Raw genomic sequence first — 14340 nt, forward strand, 5'->3', positions numbered from 1 at the left:
GTATATAGTAATGCTATTGATTTTTGTGCATTGATTTTTGTATCCTGCTACTTTGCTACATTTGTCAGTTCTAAGAGTCTTTTGTGAAATTGTTTTGGTGTTCTATGTAAATGTAAAAGATCATATCATCTGTTAATGAAGTCACTTGACTTTATCCTTTTCTGTGTTATCACTTTTATTTCTTTTTCTTGTCTGATTGCTCTTGCTAAGGCTTCACATGCCATATTGAACAGGAGTGGTGAGAGTAAATATCCGTGTCTTGTTCCTGATTTTAGAGGTTATGCTTTCAATTTTCCTCCATTTAATATGCTGTTGGCATTGGATTGTCATAAATGGCCTTTATCAGTTTGAGGTAAGGTCCTTATATACCTATTTTTCATCAGGGCTTTTATCATAAAGGGTGTTGGATTTTGTCAAAGGCCTTTTCTGCTCTATTGAGATGATTGTGTGATTTATGTCCTTGCTTTTGTTTATGTGATGTATTATGTCAAACTATTTTTGCATCCTTGGGATGAATGAAGCAAAGTTGGTCATGATATATGATGATATTAATGATTTGTTACATTCTATTTGCAAGTATCTTGTTGAGGATTTTTGCATGTATATCCATTAAAGAGATTGGCCCATATTTTTTTTTTCTGTTAAGTCTGTCTATTTCTGGTATGAGTTTGGCAGTGCTCTTTGCTTTTCAATTTTATGGAAGAGTTTGAGAAGAATTGCCCTCAGATCTTCCCTGATGTTCTGGTAAAAGTCTGTGATGAATCTATTGGGTTCTGGACTCTTTTTAGTGGTAGGTTTTTATTACTGCCTCTATTTCATTGTCTTTTTGGTTTATTCAGGATTTTTATATCTTCTTGGTTCAATTTTGGTAATTCATATGTATGCACAAATGTATCCATTTCTTCTAGTATGTTTTGGAAACAGTTTCTTATAATCCTCTGGATTCCAACAGTGTCTGTTGTGATTTTGCCTTTTTCCATGTGCTGGGTAATGGAATATAGACTTAATGGTTAGGTAAAAGCTACTGACAATCATTCTGACTTGGGATTGACTTGGGATTTGGTGACAAAGACTGGACCTGCACCCTGAAATCACAAGTCTACAGTGGACTGTGTGGCATTTCATGACTAGGACAATAGTTAGGTGGAGGTACAGGTGCACATCACCATGGCCCACCCGAACCATCTTGTATGGTGCTTGCTGTTATCCCTTGTACTTGTACTGAGATTCCCATTTCATTTTTCAGATTTCTTAGAAAAAGTCTCCACCCTTTCTATCTTCACACATCAAGCCCTTTGTAGTTCATTTCATCTTTTTAGTTCACAGTAGCTTTATACTTCACACAGTTCAAATGATGACATTCCTTTCTGTTTTTAAAATTATCATTATTAACACATATTAATGGTACAATTTGGTGGGATTCACCATGACATTTCCATACATGCACATACCTCACATTGATCACGTTCATCTATTCTTCTTTATTACCTGCCTCTCCCTTCCATCTTCCTCTGCCCCTTCTCAGTCTCTAAAAGACCATGTTTTACATTCAGCTCTCCTATTTTTTTTAAGTTTCCACATATAAGAGAAAACAGGCAATACTTATGTTTTTCAGCTTCCTATTGTGATGACAAAATACCTTACATAAACATCTAAAAAAGAGAAAAGGTTTATTTTGGCTCATGGTTTCAGAGGATTCAGTCCATGGTCAGCTGGCTCCATTGCTTTTAGGGCTGTGGTGAGGCAGAACATTATGGTGGAAGGGTGAGGCAGAGGAAAGTCACTTACCTCACCACACCCTGGAAGTCAAGAGAGCAAAGAGCTTGAGAGGAAGAACCCAGGAATAACACATAGACTCTAAGGTCAAGATACAGTCCACCAAGTCATGTATTTATGGCTCTCTTTCTTCAGCTAGGCCTCACCTCTTAAGTTCCCACCATCTCTCAATAATGTCATCACATGATGAATTCATTAGAGGTTTAATCCACTGCTAAAGTTGGAGCCTTATCCTGAAAGCCTAATCCCAAAAGCCCCATCTCTGAACACACAAACCTTTTGTGACATTTACCATCCAGACCATAACACTTTCTTTATCTTTTGGGGTCTGGTTTATTTAGCTTAACATGTTGTCTTCAAGCTCTACCCATTTTCCTGCAAATGACAGGATTTAATCCATAGCATATATGCATCATATTTTCTTCAGCCATTCATCTGTGATGAATACCTCACCTGATTCCATATCTTGGCTATTGTGAAAAGTGCCACAATAAACGTGGGTGTGCACACATCACTGCTGTGTGCTGATTTCATCTCTTATGAGTATATCCCCAGGAATGGGACAGGTGGAAAATACAATAATTCTAGTTTTAGTTTCTCAAGGAACCACAATAGTGTTTTCCACAGTGGCTGAATTAATTTACAATCCCACCAACAGCATATAAGGGTTCCATTTTCTCCACATCCTTGCAAGGATATATTAGCATTTTGATAAGAGCCATTCTATCTGGGTTGGGATGGAATCTTACTGTAATTTTGATTTGTATTTCCCTGATGGCTGGAGATACTGAAGTGTCCGAGGGTCTGATGGTGGGCAGGGAGCCAGCAATACAGACCATTTACCATGGGCACCTCAAAGAGCAGGATCACAAGGACCACAGGATGGGATGTGGGGACCGTCCTTGCCTGCAGGCATGTGGAAGAGTGGGTCCTGTCCCTCCATGCTTGCTGCTTCTCCTCTTACAGGGACACTGCTACAGGTCCTGTGTTCATGAAGGACTTGGGTTCTCTGCTCTGGGGCCTCTGGGCTGCTCCCACCCTGTAATCTTCACAGCCAGAATTAATCCAGTGAGGCACAGCAGAGGCCTGAGGTCTCCAGGGAGAGGGTGAAAAGAGGGCCATCGAAGCAACTTTTCCGGGTCTGTGTCCGAGCAGAGCTGTCTGTGCCCAATGCCCTTGGAAACATCACTTCAGCGCATACATCATTCTTTTTCTCCCCCTAATAGGAACTCAAACACCATCCACGGTCTGACAGTGGGTCGGACTTCTCTGTGGATTTAGGTGTCTGAATCTCACACACTCAGAGCCTGCAAATCAGGCCCACTGTCCCAGGAGGTCAGCTTCCCCCAGGCTCCACCAGGACCACCCTGCTTCTAACAAATGGAAGAGGCACTAATGTTGGAATACCAGGCTTATTGAGCTAATTGGAGAGTGTTCTGGGGTTGTGCAGCTCTGGAATCATTCACCATGGAGAGTGTAGAGCATGAACCATCACCTGTGCTACAGAGGTCCAGGGCCATGACTACCATCCTTGTTATCAAGGTGTGGCCCTCAGATGTTAGGTTCTGGTTGGTTGAGAGGCTAAGGGACAAGAAGGAGCTACTCTGATTCTAGGCAGTTCACATTGGTTACTTTGTTATGTTGGTTACTTTGTTACATTGGTTACATTGGCTACTTGTTGGCCCTCTGGGCTCCTTTCTGACAGAAGGACTCACCTGACACAGTGAGCAAGGCTGTGTCCAGCCAGCCCACTGATGATCCTGGTCTCAAGGCTTATGCAGAACTAGATGTGAATTGAACTTGTAAGACAGAAACTGCAGCCTCCTTAGTTCCAGTCTGGAGTTTCTGATGGAAACAGGAAGGACAAACACTTCATTTTCAGGGACCCAAGGTACTTTCTCCCCAGAGTCATCCAGGGGAAGAGGAGCTCTTCTCCAGGGGCTGCATCCATTTCATAAGGCCTTAAATTACTCAGATATGTGGTGTTCTTGGATGCAGGCATTTTCATCCAATGATATGAGCTAACATCTGTGTGACCTGTTCTTTCCTAATAATACTAATAATACTAATAATAGGAATCTCAGTAGTAATAATGAAGAGCATTATCCCTAAGTATGTTCCAACTTGTGTTCCATGCACTGTACATGCATGAACTCTGATGTTCAGTATCCCTTAAAGTCCAGATCTGGCTTGCTGCCTGTTTTCGTAAATAAAGTTTTATTGTCACACAGGCATCCTCATTTGTTTGCCTATTGCCTATGGCTGCCTTCTCACTACCGTGTCAGACTTGAGTGTTGTGATAGAGACAGTTTGGACTGTAAAGCTAACAATATTTACTGACCCATTACAGAAAAAGCTTAGTGGCCTCTGTTTTATAATGAACTGTTAGTTTACAAGTAATACAGGGAACAGTCACATGTATTAGTCTTCTGTTGCTGAGTAACAACTTACCACACATTTAGCAGCTTAAAACTGCACAAATCTCGTAAGTCCCGTGAGTCAGAAGTCAGAATGTTTGTTATCTACTCACAGCTCCCTCATGGCCAAAATCAAATGGTGGGAAGGTTTTCAGCTGCAATTAAGGTTTGTGGTCTTCTTCTAATCTCTTTCAGGCTGTAGGTGGAATTCATTTCCTGGCAGTTGGATGGTCCCTGGTTTCCATCACTCAGGGGTTGGTCTCAAGGCCACCTTCAGGCCTGTCTACGTGGTCCACTTCTCTCAAGTAGCCTCATTCTTCCAGGCTGGCAGGAGAATGTGGCACTTCTGCCCTCCTTTATGGGCTCCCCTGAGAAGGTCAGGCCTTAACTTCTCTCCCTGAGGTCAGACAAAGATGGAACTTGGACATACTCACCTGATGTGTTACTTCAGGGCTGTCTTTTAATCAATTAAACAATAAAGAAATTCTATAATTTTAATTTACTGAAATATATTTTTTCATGATTGAATAAATTATATATATGAATCCCAACACAAGTTAAATTTTGAATTATGCCAATACATCAGTTGGAATCTTCCTCTCTTAGCTCTTGGGAAAATTTCCTGGTGAAAGGAATGACAGTTTGACAAGAGAAGTGGAGAGAAGGAACAAACGATAGTTCTGGAAGTGTTAGCTAAGGACAGGAGGACACGGTGGTTAGCGGTGGGGTGGCTTTAATGGTCATCTCCAGGGCTGAGATTCTATGACTCTGGAAAAAGGTGCCAGGGAGGGTCTGGAAGGCTGTGGATAGGAAATAGGTGGGGAAAACAGAGATGAGTCATTTGGAGGGAGAGCAAGGTCACAGATGGAAAGGACTGATCTGGCGCGACTGGCCATTTGGTGAAGTTTCTGGCTTCCAGTGTTCCCCAGAGAAGCAGCATACTGCTTACCCTTCAATAGTTTGAGGATCTGAAGAGAAGACAGGTTGAGAAGCCTGCCTCCAGAGTTATGGCTGCTCAGATATAGTTCACCTCTGGCCTTTGTGAAGGCAACTGGCATACACTATATATGTTTCAGGAGTTGAAAAGTTTTGGCATAGGATGAATATGGTGCAGAGCATGGACACCAGTTTATTTTCTCCCAGTGATTTGCCTGAGACACTCTGCAGGTCTGAAGATGGGGAGCCCAAAGAGGATAGCAATTAGGTGGGGTACAGTGGGTGTACCCCAGTACTGGGCGCCACGGCATCTCTGGGGCTCATTCTGAGTGAGGGCTGTAACACCAACCCTAGATAGGTAAGAAACTCAGTTTTGGCCAAGGGGCAGTCGTTCAGCTAAGAGTACGATGTGGTGTCCATAGTTCAAATGTTGGGCTTCTTCCATCATCTCAGCTGTTCTTTAAATCACAACAACTAGTAGCACTAGAGTTTTATTCTGTGTTTTGATCAAAGAATACAGGAAATCTGCCATCCAGTGTATTTTAACCAGTCAGTGCCTTCGGATGAAATCACAAGCACCTGTCTGGGATTCCTCACACCTTACTCGATACTCATTTTGAGACAGAGACCTCAGAGTTGGCTTTACTGGACTCTGCATTTCAAGAGTCCACTGCTCATGTTAGTTGCTTCCCTACTGTGAACTATGGGATGAGCGAGGATTAGCCTGCATGGTATATATTTTCAAAGATATCTATTTTTATTTTTAATTGACCTGTAGTGATTGCATGTATTTATGGCTATGTACTCTATAAATTAATATGATATATTCTTACTGTTCCAGTCTGACTCAGACAAGATAGCTGAATCTTGCATGATGGTTGCTTTTTTCTGTCATCTTGATTGGGCCATCACCTTTTTGGATATTTGGATAATTATTTTGGCTATATCTCTGGGGGTGTTTCCTGGTAAGATTAACATTTGAATTAGCAGTCTGAAAAGCAGATTGCCCTTCCTCGTGTGGGTGGGCCTTGTCCAATCCACTGAAGGCCTGAATAGGACATAAGTTTGAGCGAGGGAGAATTTGCCCTTATGGCCTGACTGTCTTTGACCTGGAACTCTGGTCTTCTCCTGCCTTTGGATTCAGAGTCAGACTGAAACTTAGACCATCATCTCTCCTGGTTCTCAGGCCTTTGGGTTCTCACTGGAACCAGACATGAGCTCTTCTAGGTCTCCAGGTTGTTGACTACAGAGCTTGAGACTTCTCAGCCTCTATTGCTGTGAGCATCAATTCCTTGTAATACATCTCTTGATTCTGTTTTTATGGAGAGCCCAGACTAACATACCTTGATTCCTCTGATAGTTTCCTGCCCATAACAATCCTGCTACTGGTTTCTGTATCAACCAGGCTTTGATATCTATCGCTTGCAAGCAACAGGCAAAGACTGTTACACTAATGGGGAAAGGGGTTTACCGCCATGACAATGGGTAGCCCATGAAGTTAGCAGGAGGGCTGGAGAAGCAGTGTGAGTTCAAGACAGGAAGAAGATGCGGGGCTCATTAGTAGAGCACTTGCTTAGTAGTGTGCAAGGCCCTGTATTTGACCCCCAGAATAAAAAGAGATGGCTACACACTGAAAGACTATAAGACTACAAAACTGTTGCCCTAGCAACAGCACCAATAGCACCAAACAGGAAGTTACATATGTGCATTGCCAAAGTCCTGACACAACAGTCACTGTCCCTAGCATGTATTTATCAGATGGGGTATAGACTTAGGTTAGAACTGATATAATCTGCTGATAGGTTGGGTGTGGGTTGTGAAAAAACAAGAGTAATGAAAAAATAATCATGTTTTGCCTACACAAAAGTTGATTTTGTATAGGCAAAATGTATTTATTTTTGAATCTCCCAGCTGGCCCTGGGGAAGACTTGGGGAGAAGCAGTTTTGAGGAGATAAATCAAATCTTCTATTCTGAGTATGTTGTGCTTAAAAAAAAATATGATCCAACTAGGAGTTGCCTTTTCTCTCCACCTCTTGTTTTTCTTCCTCTCTACACAAGTAGAGAGTATTTTAGGCTACTTTTCATTTCCCCTAAGATTCTCAGAGATGGATTCTGATTAACTAGAGTTGAGTTTAGAAGCTCGTATGTGTCCTAGGGAAGTCTGGACAGGTGGGAGGAAGACTTTTATACAAACAACTGCTCCTGTGGTAGCCCATGTAAGAGTAAACTGTTTCCCCAAATACTAGAGGAGTGCTCTGTGGGAAATGAAACAAACTATAAGAAGCAATCTGATTATTCAGGATTTTGTGGAATGTCCACAGATAATCCCTGGGGCAGAGTCAGTCTTGCTCAGCAAATATTCTATTTTCTCCTCTATCTTTAGTGACCCTCCTTTTTCCCCTCGTTTTCCTTTTTCCCGGTACCAGAGATCAAACTCAGGACCTTGTACTTGCCAGGCAGGCACTGTGCCACTGAGCTACATCCTTGGCCCTAAAATTTTTCTTTTACAATGTCTTATAGGAGTTTCTTGTATATCATGGAAGTTAATCCCTTATGAAATATATGGTTTGAAGATATTTCCTCCCATTCATGGGTTGCCTTTTCATTCTGATGATTATTTCTTCAGTGGTATTGAACTTTCTTAGCTTGATGTAATCTTCTTTTCATTAAATCCCTCATAGTGAGTTGGTAGGTTACCCAAAGCATAAAAGAAAAAATACTTATGCTCTCATTAATAAGATTCTTAAGTATAATTTTACATACAGAGTGAAAGTGTCAGTGGGGACAGAGACTTCAGAGACTCCCAGAGGACTGGGAGGAGGGAGAAGGTGACTGCTCACTTATGACTGCGCCATTTCTCTTTAGTTCTGTGAGGTTAGTTAGTGGCCATGGAACCCAGAGAAATTGAGGGTTGGGTTAAAGAGAGAGAAGGGAAGAGAATGTGTTTAGTGTTGGACATCCATTTGGATTAGAACAATCAGGCCCACAGTCCCTAGACGAGTAAGAAAATAGAATCTGAGAAAGGGCAGGGGAGTGATGTCAGCTCAGGTGCTCTCTGAAGCATGTGCTCAGCCACAGTGGTGAGATTTCTCATGGATCAAGCTCAGTGTAGCTGCTTGGCTTGAAGAGAAGAATGGAATTAGAGACTCCCAAATCGAGGGGTTTTGCTTTTCAGTGTCCGATGTCAGCGTCAAGTGCTTTTCAATGTCTCAGCTGTTCTCTGCTCAGAAAGAGAGAAGAAAATGTTTACTATTCAAGGATCCACAACTGGCAGTACTGTGGAGAAATTTTACCCATCTCTGTACTCCTTCCCAAAATGGACCGTGGGGCAGTATTACTTCCAATTAATTTTCTTGTTACCTGGGACTTTCTTGAAGACCAAAGAAGTTTAGACAACACTGGAAGGGACCAATACACAGTCTCTCTCTTCTAGAATATTTTCAACAAATTGCTCCCTAGCTCGGGTGTGTACCAGAGCTGCCTAATATGGCTTCTTCTGATGCCTGTGTAATTCCAGGCAGCCTCATGTACACAGGGTGTGGTGTGGGTGAGGTGTCCAGAGTTCTAGGTTGTAGGGCCTTGTGTTAATCCTTTGTAAGAGGGGAACTTTCTGATCACAGTACCTTTGGGAAATTCTGCCTGTTGAGAATGCTGAATTGCTCTCTCTTCTCTGTGCCTTCGACACACTGGTATTATGCTTAGTCCTGCATTTGGGGGAAAACTTTCTTCCAGGATGGGTAGTAGTAATGGCTACTTTTAACTCATCTTCTTCTCTCCTGCTCAGACATTCTCAGTTACTTCAACAACACGTCGTGAATCCTTTCATAATTTAATTTGCTCTCTTACAAAATAGGTCATTATCTGTCTTGAATTTCATTACTTGAGGGCCTATCAGAGGAAGTGAGTCTGTGGAGATGACTGGATTTCTGGAGTTCCCATTCAGTTTTGGATATTTCCACATTAACTTAGTTATTTCTCCCAATAATCCTTGGAATAACCTCTAAGTTTCAACCCCAGAATGTGTTATTCATAAAGTCGAAAGGCCTATCATGTCAAAAAATAAATTGCTAATGGAGAAGGTAGGATTCAAACCACAGTGTCATGTAAAGGCCTTGCTTGTTTCACTATTCTACAGTGATTCTTACTGATCAGAAGACTTTACTTAATGTCTAGCCTCTATGCTCTAGAAGTAGTTCATGGAGAAGAGGCTCATAGTATTGGTACAACCAGTGTTCTGTCGAAAACTGGCTGGTTCTCCATTTTTGGCCATGGAGTGAGTTCCTTTGTCAGCTGCCAGCTGCTCTGGGCTCCGTTCTCCAGGGTGATGACTCTGTGGAAGAGTTGGAAGCTTCTCCATCAGGGATTCCAAGACCAAGTCTGGTAGGAATAAAGATAGGGACTGTTTGTGAAATGTGGGGCTCCTACTAGCCGCAGAACTTCCATAGAACCTTTGGGGGTTACCTATCAGTTTTGATCTTGGGAATTCCATGGGTCATAAGGCAAAATCAAAATTCTGGTGTTTTAGACATAGAAAGAATACCAGATCCATCAAGTTTCTAATAATTAATGACGCATTAAATAATCTTGGGCATAGACTACTCTGGCCCCTCCCACTGCTTCCATCTTTCTTTGACTGGCAGTCATAGACCTCAGTCTAATGGAAACTTAAGAAGAAGGAAGTTCTAGATGAGGAATTCAAGAAGAATTCAAATTCTTGCCTATGAGCAAGAATTTATGGTCCTTCAGAGCAGGGCTGTTATTTTGGACTCCCACTGTTTGCTATTTTCTATTCTTCTGTCAAGGGACTTTCCCATCATTTTTATCTTCTCTGCTTCCTCATTTCTGTGACTTAAATGTGACCATGTCTCATAACCTATTACTTCTAAGTTTCACTGAAACCACAAAATTATTTCCGGGTTTCTTAGTTCAAATACTTTAAAAGGAGAATTTGATTTTTCCAGCTGCCTTTTTTTTTCAAGTTGGGAAGTACATAAATTAAAAATATGTAACAAACAGCCCATCTAGTAAATGTTTACCTTGTCCAAGGGGGCAGTTATGAGACAAAACCATGATGTTCACACTTTTGGATGGGGCCATGGACAGAGTGACATCGTGATATATTTTCTATATTTGTTCTTACTGACGTCAGATCTCACTGTGGAACTTTGTTACTCAAAATATTGTTCTAGTCTATAACTTAATAACTCCTTCTCTTGAGGCAACATGTTCAAATTTTATCTGGCTAGAAAGTCCGTGTGTGTGTGTGTGTGTGTGTGTGTGTGTGTGTGTGTGTAGTTAGAGGTAGGGAATCCATGGGTTAGGATGTGTGTAACCAGGTGATCTCCAAGGAGTCTTTTTGCCATTCTCACCTGTGACTTGCAAGATCATAAATCCCAGTTTCTTCAGGACTCTTTTAAGAGATTGCTGCTCTGGGAGGAGATCTAAGATGGTGGAATCAAAATAGCCTTTGTCTGACTGCAAACAAGAGAAACTAGAGCTATAAAAGAGAAATTGTATCCTGTGGAGAAAAAGTGAGGAAGAACTCTGAGAACCAATGACATAGTGACTGGAAACTTGGACAGCATTGAGAATCAGAAAGGAAACATAAAGAAGGGTATGGAGTAGGTTTAAACTTCAATCCCAGCTCCCTGGTTGGGGCAAGGCACCCAGTGCCACAAGCATAAGGTAAGTGTGGGAGGGAAACCAACCCCTGCTATTGACAACTGACTGGGAATCCTACCTGCAAGAGAAATCCATGGTCTACACCAACCTTTAATCCGGTTGGGGATTTGGTTGAGTGACTGTCTCCACAGAGAGCTAACATTAGAGAGAAGATCCTCTAGGTCACTCCATTACTGTTGCCTGGTAAAATCCAGAACTGGTGACCTCACAGGTCCTTTATGCAGTCAGCTGTTTGCCTTCTTACTCAAACTACCCAATTTGGACCATCTTGTTTCTGAATAATGAAATTTTCTGATCCAGTTGAATCCTTTTGTGGTCTTATCATCTTGTAGACATCATCCAGGGTGCTGTTTGTGTGCAAAGTGATAAGGGCAAGTGAAAGGCAGAGAGAGACTCTTTCTATCCAATTCATGTTGATTATTCATCTGCTTTATTGGAGGATTTCTGAGCCCAGACTTGCCTGCAAATTACAATTTAATGTGTGAGACAGGGCTTTAAACTCCTGGGAGAAGTCAGCTTTTTTGATTTAGGGCTGGTTGCAGGGTTTTAAATCCTCCTGTCTTCATCTGTGCACGCAAATGATGGTTCTGCGGATGAAAAGGCTCAGGCGGGTCAGGTGAGAGAGAGAGAGAGAGTGAGAGAGAGTAAGGGGCCAGGGAACACATGTATTCCTCAAGGCCTCGCTCCCAAGATCCACTCCCTTTGACCAGACCCTACTTCCTCTTTCCATCATCCCTCAGTAGTCACACTGAATTATGGTCTGCTCAGTGGGTTAATCCAATGATGTCATCAGAGCCCTTATGATCCAATCATTTCTAAAAGCCACCACCAACCACACCTTCAACACAAGTCTTTTGGGGGACACAGTGGAAGCAACCATAATATATCCATTCTCTAGGCCAGAAGAAAGGAAAACTGAAAGCAAGTACTTTGAGTTCTGTGCTAGTGGGCAATGCCTTATGAAAACTCTGTATCTGTATGCTGATGCTCATGAGCAAGAGCTTCCGTAGTGTATACAGCTAGGTCAGTGGGATAGCTAGGTTTCTGGCTATGTGTATCCTTTATTTTATTTATTAATTTTATTGGTACATTTTAGGTACACAATATAACGTCATTCATCATTGGAAATTTGCACCTTTACATAGTCTCTCTTGGTTCTTATTTTTCCCCCTTCCCCTGCCCTCCCTTTAACCCCTCCACCCTTCCCTATTTACAAAGACTTTGTTTCCATTTTTACATTTTCTCATATTAATTCTATTCCTTCCTTTCCTTTCCCCTACCCCTCCCACTTCCCCTTCCCCTTTGCCCCTTTTCTTCCTATTTCACATTATCTATTATACCTTTTAGTCCTTATTTACACTTTCAGTTTCTCACACTACAGAAACTATTTGGTATTTACACATGTGTGTCCTATTTATTTCCCTTAAGGGTATCGCCTCAATGTGATCCATTTAGCTCTAAGTGTCTCTAATTTCTCAATTTTAATGGCTGAGTAGTGCTCCATTTTATAAAAAAAACCACATTTTCTTTTTTTTGTTTAAATTCTTTTATTGGTACATTTTAGGTATACAATACATTTACATTTATCATTGGGTACTTGTACCTGTACATGATGCATCTTGGTTCTTATTTTTTCCCCATTCCCTGTCCTCCCTTCACCCCCTTCACCCTTACCTATTTACAAAGACTTTGTTTCCATTTTTTCTTTTTCTCATAATTTTTCCTTTCCCTTCTTACCTTTCTCCTTCCCCTCATTTTCTTTATCCAGTCTCCAGTTGATGGGCATTTGGGCTGTTTCCAAGCTTTTGCTATTACAGACTGTGCCGCTATGAACATGGGTGCACATATATCGCTGTGTTATGATTCTTTTAATTCTTTGGGGAAGATACCCAGCAGGGGAATAGCTGGGTCAAATGGGACCTCCAGTCCTAGTTCTTTGAGGTATCTCCATACTGACTTCCACAGTGGATGCACCAGTCTATACTCCCACTAGCAGTGGAGCAGGGTTCCTCTTTCCCCACAGCCCTGCCAGCATTTGTTGTTGGTTGATTTCATGATAGCAGCCATTCTTTCTGGGGTGAGGTGGAATCTCAGTGTTGTTTTCATCTGCATCTCTTAAATGACCAGTTGAACATTTGAATGTTGAATATTTTTTTCACATATTTATTTACTATTTCTACTTGCTTGTCTGAGAAATCTCTGTTCATTTCAGATGCTCATTTTCAGATTGGGTCTTTAAATTTGGGAGGTCTGATTTTTTAAAGTTCTTTATATATTCTAGATAGCAGACCTTTGTTTGAGGGACAGCAGGTGAAAATTTTTTCCTACATTGTGGGTTGTCTCTTCACACTGTTGGTGGTTTCTCTTGCTGTGCAGAAGATTTTTAATAAGATGAGATCCCACTTGTTGACTGCTAGTGCTAGTTCACGGGCAATTGAGGTTTTGTTCATAAAATTTTTTCCTACACCAATGTCTTCAAGAGTTCTACCTAGTCTCTTTTCCAGCTGGTTCAGCATTTCTGTTTTAATATTTAGATCTTTAATCCATTTTGATTTTAGTTTAGTGCATGGTGAGAGATATAGGTCTAGTTTTAATCTTTGGCAAGTTGAAACCCAATTTTTCCAGCACCATTTATTTAAGAGGCTATCTTTCCTCCAGTGAGGGTGTTTGGCTCCTTTTTCAAAGATGAGGTGGCTGAGTGTGTCTGGCGTTGTTTCTGCATCTTCTAATCTGTTTCACTGGTCCTCAGGTCTGTTTCTTTGCCAGTACCGTACTGTTTTTATTACAGTAGCTTTGTAGTATAGTTTCAAGTTGGGGATTGTGATACCCCCTACATTGTCTTTATTTCCTACTATTGCTTTTGCTATTCTAGGTCTCTTCTTGTTCCAAATGAATTTTTGGATTGTTTTCTTCAGGTCTGTGAAGTATGCTGCTGAGATTTCAATTGGGATTGCATTGAATCTCTATAGCAGTTTTGGAAGTATGGGAATTTTCACCATGCTGATTCTCTCTACCCAGGAGCAAGGAATGTCTTTCCATTTTCTGATATTGTCTTCAATCTCTCTTTTCAGAGTGCTATAGTTTTTAGAGAAGAGGTCTTTCATTTCTTTGGGTAGGTTGATTCCTAGGTATTTCAGTTTTTTGGATGCTATTGTGAAAGGAATTGTTTGCCCTATTTCTGTCTCAATGAGTCTGTTGCTTGTGTAGAGGAAAGCTGTTGAATTTTGTGTGTTGACCTTGTATCCAGCTACTTTAGTGAATTTGGTTATTAAGTCTAGAAGACTTTTGGTGGAGTTCCTGGGGTCTTCTATATACAGTATCATGTCCTCTGGAAATAATGACAATTTGACTTCTTCATTTTCTGTCTTTATTCCTTTTACTTCTTTCTCTTGTCTAATTGCTGTGGCTAATGTGTCCAAAACTATATTGAACAGGAATGGTGATAGTGGACATCCTTGTCTTGTTCCTGATTTTAGTGTGAAGGATTTCAATTTTTGACCATTTAGTATGATATTGGCTGTTAGTTTT

General features: G+C 41.2%; 1 long non-coding RNA gene across 2 annotated transcripts; it reads right to left on the reverse strand.

The window, feature by feature from the left end:
- Window positions 1–8397: 8397 nt before the first annotated feature.
- Window positions 8398–12818, reverse strand: LOC110346720 (uncharacterized). Of its 2 annotated transcripts, none has more exons than XR_002390933.2 (3): window positions 10871–12818; window positions 10500–10605; window positions 8398–9507 (listed from the first exon to the last, which is right to left on the reverse strand). It is a non-coding gene; the product is annotated as an uncharacterized LOC110346720 (long non-coding RNA). The 2 variants fall into 2 exon arrangements; XR_002390935.2 differs by having other exon boundaries at window positions 10500–10648.
- Between the last annotated feature and the right edge of the window lie 1522 nt (window positions 12819–14340).

The sequence above is a fragment of the Heterocephalus glaber genome, unplaced genomic scaffold (genome assembly GCF_053883595.1).
Source record: "Heterocephalus glaber isolate CG9 unplaced genomic scaffold, H.glaber_assembly_v1.0 deba00001805, whole genome shotgun sequence".
NCBI lineage: Eukaryota > Metazoa > Chordata > Mammalia > Rodentia > Bathyergidae > Heterocephalus > Heterocephalus glaber.